The 7,120-nt window shown below is 47.2% G+C and overlaps 1 long non-coding RNA gene across 1 annotated transcript; it reads right to left on the minus strand.

Annotated features, from left to right (window-relative positions):
• Positions 1–624: 624 nt before the first annotated feature.
• On the minus strand, positions 625–2,082 carry LOC125513844. Its single transcript, XR_007286179.1, has 6 exons — positions 2,048–2,082; positions 1,762–1,951; positions 1,577–1,675; positions 1,230–1,481; positions 1,052–1,127; positions 625–939 (listed from the first exon to the last, which is right to left on the minus strand). It is a non-coding gene; the product is annotated as an uncharacterized LOC125513844 (long non-coding RNA).
• Positions 2,083–7,120: the final 5,038 nt, after the last annotated feature.

A 7,120-nucleotide genomic window follows, 5' to 3' on the forward strand; every position in this document is an offset into this window, starting at 1 on the left:
ATAAGCAAAGTTGGCAAAAACTAGAATGACAAAAACAAAGTATTCCCATTCAGAAATTGTTCGCGAACACCCAACAACCATTCTGGCCGAGACACATGTGCCTTTTTTCCTTTCCAGAGCTATACGTACTACCTAAATTCATGCACGCACAAGCACTGTCTAATTTTGCCACTAATAGTTCAGTTCGTCCCACACAACACTTTCCAAGCAAATAGTTCAGTCATCACAACTTATTACCTCGACGTTGGGGGTGTTTGTTTTCAGGGATTTTTTTGTGTAGGGACTACAAAAAATCTCTCTTAAAGACTTTTTTATCAAACAGGAGGGACTTTTCAGGGACTAAACTAGGTATTTGGGACTAAATGAAGAAAACTCTCAAAAGAGTCTTTTTGGGATTTTTCTAACAATACCCCTCCATGCATCCATTGGCCCGTCATCCCATAGTGTTGTTTGATTGTTATTTTTCTATAGTAAGGGCAACATGGTCATTTAATAACCTCTAGAAATGGACTAGGGACTTTTTAATCTCTGGAAACAAACAAAAAGAAGCTTTTTAGAGACTAGGGACTTTTTAGTTGGGACTAAAAAAAAGTCGTAGGACTAGAGAACCAAACACCACCGTAGTTCACCCAGTTCCACATACTTAAGTACAGGTCCACATAATTAAAACAACGCATGTCCATAGGTCCCCAAACTTACAATCTAATTTCGAATGTTATTGCCGCACCCTATCATGGCTTCCCTATTAAACCTCCACATCTACCGACAAAGAGGACGCACAGCCAAAATATCTCGACGGGCTGCACACAGACTGCAGGTACTTCTGATTCGTCATCAATCAACAATCTCCTGGTACAGGAAGTCCGGGAGTTCTCCTTTGTTACCCTTCGTGGCCACTATCTCGTATGCAATCTTCTTTCGTAGATGCTCAATCTGACCCTGTGGCAAACAGACATTGTTTGTGAAAGAGTTAGTTTTTCTTTTTCCATTTTGACAGTCTTACCATGTTCAAAGTAACTTAGGAATCGGGTAGTCGCCTCATTTTTTTTACCTGAGTAAGTGTCCTTCACAGGTACAGACCGGTGAAATCCAGGATGTAGTGCATGGCATATATACTACTGTTTTCCCTGCAATCAAAACACGACAGTCAATACGAGTTTTAAAGTGTGTAAACTGTGGTAAGGCCGCTCAATCTACCAGCAAGGTATCTTTTGCGGAATCTCACGCACCTGCTACATGGCTCGTGCTGCGCCACCAGCAGGTACATAAAAGACCACCCAGCTGTCTACCAATCCAACACCATAAACGTCATTGAACAGGGTGCAGAAGCTTTGCTGAAACTTCCTTGCCAAGGGCTCGTGCTTGATCTTCGTCTCATCTGACCCATCTGTCTCAGTTGGATCAAGCCCCATCACAACTTTCGTACCCTTGTCCAGGATGTACAGTGACTAGCAATCCATGTAATTAACCGGAAACATGAACTGAAAGTTGTTTGTCAAGAACCAGAATAAGTAAGCCAGATAGCAAACATCTTATTGCAAAGTGTTAGGTATTATTCTGAAGACATTTCGCGTACCTTTTTAAGCCAGTCGATTCTGTAGCCCATCTTTTTACAGTCCATCATCATGTAGATGTACTCCCAGTCTTTTGCTTCACCATCCTTACAAAGCTCCACCTGCACCCAGACCATGTACAAAACCATCATGATTTTACATACAGCAACATAACAGTCACAATCTGCAATTAAGCAATGACGTGTACCACAAAATGAGGGTCGAATATCCCTCTGAATCTATCTAACTACCCTCTGTACATGATCTCCTTCTCGCTTAGCATCCGTTGTATGCATCTCCACAAATTCAGTGTCAATTCGCCACCAGGGGTTAGCTCATCCTTCAGGTCTTGACCAGAACCCACTGCTAGTATTGGATGATAATGCTTGAACCATTTCCTGTACATTTTTTCGGGTTCCCAGATAAGCAAGTCAAGGGTGGTATTTACAAAAGAATACACGCTTGGGTATGGTGTGTGATTATGTTATTCTTACTTCTTTAGAATGTTCTCGCCGCACCCTATCATGCTACCCGCGTGAATCATTGTTTTCATCGGCGCGTGCGAATCATTCTTTTCATACCTTTTCATCCAACAAGGCACCTGGGGGTTGACTCTGTCAGTTCACTGTGCAGGCCTTGTCGGGGATGAATCCGATCGTCGTCGAACGCCAGCAAGCGCAGGAGTGCTGCCCTCGCATCCAATCTGCTGCCCACAACCAGAATCAGCATTGGAACCTGCAGGTACATCAACCCTTGCCCCGTTGTTCGCCACCACCACCAGAGGAACCCGATCTGGTTGCTCCCGGCTATCCGCGAACTCCTCAAGAAGTGGGAACCTGGCAAACACATGGCAATGTAGGCGGCCATTTTTTTGCCCGTAAGTGCTCAGTACAAGCTAGCGGTTCAGAACTTTCTTGCGGATCCGAGGTTACTAACCTGTCAACTGCATCCAGTTCCTCTCAGCCAGTGACGGCCGTCACCGGATACCTCGCCCTCGGAATCAATGTCCCCACCGGTCGCCGCCGACGGGTTTGCTGACAGGGGGGCGTCTGTGGGTGGTGGTAGGCGGCCGGGCACGAGTGGGGGAGGGGCGAGGCCAGGGGTTTGCAGAACAAACGACACGCAGGTGTGACGAACCCTACCGGACAGACAGCTTCCCTTTCCTCATCGCCCTTATCTGATCCATGGATCAGAAAAAACACTAACGTCTGGTCTACGGCCCAGCCTACACCCGCGCCCCTCGTCATAGCAGTACGCGCAGGGCCCACGTACGCCGCACTGTGTCGTACGGTATTCCAACTTCCAAACCTATTTTCCAAAAAACACGGCTGACACGCCAGACCGATTTTCCCGCATCCCGAGCTCGGAACGGAGGGCGAAGATATCGAGAGCAGCTGGGCTTGGGCACTAAAACGCCCTGTCCCTCTTGTACTTCCTTTTTTGGGGGGTTTCTAAATAGAGCCAACACCGTAGTGAACATGTGTTTGGGTTGACGGTCATCGGCAATCAGCTTCTGTTGTAAGAAAAAAATAAGTTGAATTCACAGTGAGAGGATTTTAGAACTTACATTCACTAGTAGAAAAAAGGTCATTTTGTCCCGGTTCGTAAGGGCATTTTGTTCCGGTTCCGGAACCGGGACTAAAAGATCGTTACTAATGACATTGGCCTTTAGTCCCAGTTCTTACACGAACCGGGACAGATGGGCCTCCACGTGGCCGGTGCGGCGAGGCCAGGTAGGAGGCACTTTGGTCCCGGTTGGTGGCACCAACCGGGACCAATAGGCATCCACGCGTCAGCTGTTCAGGGGTTAGGGTTTTTGTTTTTTTTCTGAAGGAGGGGGATTTGGGGGTTTTGTATGGTTAATTAAGGTGTTTCATATATTATGTTAGGTAGCTAATTAATTAATAGAGAGAAGTGTCCCCTCTTATCTCCGTGCTTGGCCGACGCTACGTACTATATGTATAGAGAGCACTCGACACGCTAGCTAGTAAGCAAAAATGAAGGAAACAGAAGATCGTCATGAACATATGCATACAGAGAGACGTGATATCGACCTCTCCTTCTCCGAGAGATTGGTCAAACAACAAGTTTTCGTATGTCTATCCGACGCTACTGGCTACATATATACAATATAAGATCTCTTACAATATAATCCCCTAATTATATATGAACACAGGGTCCACATAGTATTCTCCGTCTTTATCGATCACGTGGTCAAGAAAGAATGTCGTCAATTTCTCTTGAATTCCTCGCATGCGATCTAGTGCTAGGAGTTCATCCCGCATCCGAAACATCTAATTTGAAGAAGGTGGTCAATACATATATATGAATGAATGAAACTCAACACAAAAGATGGTAAATAAAGTTAAATTCTGAATATTATTGCTTACGCACTTCATATTGTTTTTTTAGTGTAGCCCCGCTCACAGGTCGTGTGGCGGATGGACTCACAAACGTAGTATCCACGGTAACTATTCCCGGCTTCCTGTCACAACCACTTTACAAGAAATAGAGGTCAATCAAACTGATAAGCAAGCATGCTAAAATGGTATTGATGAAACTAGCACTTGAATCACTAGGAGATGCGCGGAACATGCTAGTAGTACTTACTTTCGGGTGTTTAAATTCCAGCTTCTTCGGCAGTCCCGGAGCTTTTGAGGTGAATTTTTTCCAAACCCTGCCAGACAAAGAAAACAATTACTTGATATCAGGAAGTGAACAAAGTTGCCGATATGGTGCGATAATGATTGATTTAACTTACTTCTCGAGAATTTCAGTCATGTACGCATACTCCTTGGGATCTTTTCGTCTCGAGTCTAAAACGGTTACTAGTCCCTGTTCGAGCTTAATCTCTAGGAGAATATAGTGGAACCTGCGCACGCATGCATAACTCATCAATTACATTACTATAACCTCGACTAATAAGGGAAACCGAATATGCACAAAAAAGTAACACTCACTTGAAATTGTAAGGAAAGAGTATTATAGATTTGTTTTGATTTAATACCAACGATCATAGCAAGTTGGCCTTGGTTTCTTTTTTCTTAAATTCAACTGAAAATGCATCTATGATATCTGGGTTAATGGACCCAATATCACCGATTTGTCTTTTCTTCAATTCGGCGATCTTCAATCTGCATAATATAGTGAGGATAACTATAAATACATGCAATGAAAGAGCTGACCTATATATAGAGACTTAATGACAGAAGTAGTACTTACAGACAGTAGCAAGTGACCGTTAATTTATCGAGGGCCCTCTGATTGAAAAACTGGAAGAACTCCTCAAATGGAACATTCAACAGATCAGTTCCAATGAGGTCATGCTCCTCTTTAACTCTCAGCGTCAAAGTATTCCTCCCCCAGACTCTCTGTAGGTTTTCATGTACCAATCATGAAATCTTCGCATCATCGTTGTTAGAGACCTTTCATCTTTGACGAGAGGCTTCCCGTACTCGTATCTGTGTTCTTCCACCTCCAAGAATTCATAATGTACATCATCGGGCAAGTAATCATCAAGATTGTTATAACTGGGCACCATCCTCGAATCGTTAGCGACGATATCGCTAGACACTTTGAGCGGGGGGGGGGGACGATTGGTTCTCTTGTTCGCCTAGCTGGGCAATTTTTTTCCCAGCTCGTCGTTCCGCTAACCTTTGATCACTGACAGTACTTCCCGACCGCTCCGCTTCGATAAATGACTTTTCAATAATGCGCTCATAGTTGCCTTTCGGCGGAGACTTTGGTGGTTTCTTCAGGGCTTCCAGAGTGCGCTTCGCTTTCACCGGATCTACCTTCTCCTCCGGAGGTGGATGTTTCTTTGCTTTCATCCCTTCAAAGAAGTTCCTCACTTCGTGTTGCACGATCTTCTTATTTTCCTTCGGGGTCATCTCGTATGGTAACTTCTCTGGAGTCTTCAGAGAAGGACCGAATCTGTATTGCCTCCCGCCTCTGGATGTACTGCTAGACGCCGGAGCAGACGGAGCGGCTGCGGCTGTCTTATTTCCTTGCTTATGAGGAGGAGGACTACGACGCGCCGGAGCAGCTGGGGCGGCGGCGGGTCTCTTCCGCCCTTGCTGGCGAGGCGGAGAAGGAGGAGGCTGGTGGCTGCTCGGGCGCGCCGGCGCAGGCGGAGAAGTAGGCGGAGTGCCGCCACGCGCCGGAGAAGGAGGCTGAGTGCCCTGATCACTCGCCGGAGGAGGATGCGGTGGAGGAGGCGGAGTGCCTTGACTCACCGGAGGAGGAGGAGGAGGAGGTGGAAGCGTCCAGTTCGGAAGGTTGATGAGCTCCTTCCGCCATAGGCATGGAGTTTTCAGACAAGAATCCAGCCGAGTCTCCCCGTCACCCGTAGGGTGGTCAAGCTGGAGGTCCTCAAATCCTTCTGTGATTTCATCCACCATCACCCTAGCATATCCTTTTGGAATCGGCCGGCAGTGAAAAGTTGCGCCAGGTTCAGGAGGTGCAACAGAGCCAACAACCGCCTTGACTTTCAATTCCATCCACTGCGTCATAAGGTGGCAATTCTGAGACTCCGTGATAGCATCCATGGGGTAGCTAGCAGGAGCCGTGAAGACAGGCTCCTGAAGCAGCTCCGTGGAAGCCACGCTGCTTCTCCCCTGAGATGGCGGGGTAGCTTCGGGTGTAGCTTCGGCAGGTCGCGTGCTGCGGGCCTCGTCTCGTTTCTCCAGCGCTTGTACCCTTGCGTGCAGCGCCTGTAGTTGGGTCAACTCCTTTTTCTTCTTCCTCTCCCGGCGTTTGTAACCGCCTGCGTCGGGAAATCCGGCCTTCCATGAAATGGAGCCTGGCGTGCCTCGGGTCCGTCCGGGGTGCTCAGGATTCTCGAGGGCCTCTGTGAGCTCGTCGTTCTCTCGGTCCGGAACGAACGTCCCTTACTGCACCTTTTTGATATACTCCTGAAGCTTCTCGATGGGTGTGTTCAACTGCTCGTTGGTCCAAACGCACTTCCCTATTACAGGGTCCAATTCCCCCCAACCCCGAAGAACCGAATCCTGCAACGGTCTGGCCAGCGTCACGTCTCTGGTTCGATCCCTTTATCAATGAGGTCATTCTCAGTCTTGTCCCACAACGGCCGGGCTTTCAGGTAGCCACCTGACCCCGTGCGATGGTGATGCTTCTTCTTTGCAGCATTTTTCTTATTTGTCGCTGACATCTTCGCTGCTCTCTCAGATCTCTTTTTGTGAAAAATGCGGGCCACTGATATTTGATCTTCTCAAATCGGTCGATGAATTTTGGAGTCTTGTCTTGGTCGACAAACGATGATTTCAACTCATTCTTGCACCTCCTGAATAGCTCACCCATCTTCTTAAGAGCATAAGCCTTGATCATTGGCTTTTTAACTGGATTCACCGGATCCTCCTCTGGCGGGAAGGTGAAATTTTCCTGCAGCGCGGTCCAAAAATCAGCTTTCTGCCTATCGCTGACATAAGACACCTGAGAGTCTTTGTCCTTAGGCTTCAACCATTGCTCGATGCTGATCGGGATCATGTCCCTAACTAGAACCCCGCACTGAGCATTAATTTTTGCTTGGTCCGGAGGGGTTCAATCGG

The sequence above is a fragment of the Triticum urartu genome, chromosome 6 (genome assembly GCF_003073215.2).
Source record: "Triticum urartu cultivar G1812 chromosome 6, Tu2.1, whole genome shotgun sequence".
NCBI lineage: Eukaryota > Viridiplantae > Streptophyta > Magnoliopsida > Poales > Poaceae > Triticum > Triticum urartu.